The following is a 1,428-nucleotide window of genomic DNA, read 5'->3' on the forward strand; positions in this document are numbered from 1 at the left end:
GGAGAGGGTCTACATAGGTTATACCTGTTGCCTAATCCTGTTGAGTTTCTCGATAAAATATGTTTAAATTAAATTAATGATTCTCTGCTTTTCCTCAACATTCACAACGAATGTATCCAGTTTCCGTCCTAAGTGACCAACCAGCTGGCTATGCCTGGAATGTGTTTCCACCGTCGAATTTCCTCTAGCATATTTTAATGATCTAAAAGAAAAATTGAGATATCACTTAGAAACGATAAAACTATAAACTTATTATTTCAATGTATCCTTTCTTGTTTTTTAAAAAAAAGGCGTATTTCTATACTGCCTTTGAATTCTTTATTCACACATCCATTCACCAAATCCATTTCCAAAATTTTCCCAGGTTCACCTGACAAATTAGCAGTTCTATTCCATAGCAAATCTTTCTGCAACTGAATTGATAGCCAACCACTTATCTCTGGAAATGAAATAAAATTATGCGAGTTTCTAATATGATTGAAAAGTCAATTATAATGCATTCAATAAATGCACACCTACGCATGCCATACTATTGATTTAAATCAAACCATAGGTTATAATGCCTGCTATGAGTCTGTGAGCCAATATAACATTGATCGTGATTCCTATTGTGAAATTGGATGATGTTCATTTTCCATAATCGCATGAGCATTGGAACATCGTTCTACCGTATACAATATCTTTGGGTCTGATGTAATGACCCCCGAAGTAGTAATGCTGCATGTAACATAATCTTGCTTGTGATCATCTCCTGCACGATATATATGCATCACTTTATCAATAACAGACTATACAAAGTGAATCCAAATTATATGAAATAATAAGAGAAGATACGAAAGAATTAGCAGTCCTCTTTTCTGGTGCCTTTTCATTTGGACTGCATATTCCCAATCATCATCTGGCACATCCCCTACAACAAGACCAACACAATCGAGATGGAACCATTCCCCCCGCACACAGTTAATTCCACTGCATTCAATCATTGGTTTGTCTTTATCTATGATACATTTAATAAAATTGAATTATGAATGTTCATTTTCAATTTTATTGCTATTAAAGTGTATTATGTTCAGGTAAGAAAAATTAACATACCCTCTTCGCATATGCAATATTCATATGCTTTCTCATCATTTCCCATGAAAACATTTGAAATTCTCAGATCTCTCCAAATGAAGTCAACAATTTTGGCAGATAAGTTGTCTAGATATTTGACTTTTTTCATCATTTGTCATTTCATAAACTTGAATCCAATCCATTACTCATCCCCTATATTCTCCATTCACTCATTGTTAGGAGGAGTGTATATCCCAATGTTACTAACACGATGAAGTCACATGATTAAAATCATCACCAACATCTTTTGTCACATATCGATGTCCAAATACATTTCTCAGGTGACAGTGTTCCATTTTTTCAGTGATGCTAGTA

Source organism: Ostrea edulis, chromosome 2 (assembly GCF_947568905.1).
Source record: "Ostrea edulis chromosome 2, xbOstEdul1.1, whole genome shotgun sequence".
NCBI lineage: Eukaryota > Metazoa > Mollusca > Bivalvia > Ostreida > Ostreidae > Ostrea > Ostrea edulis.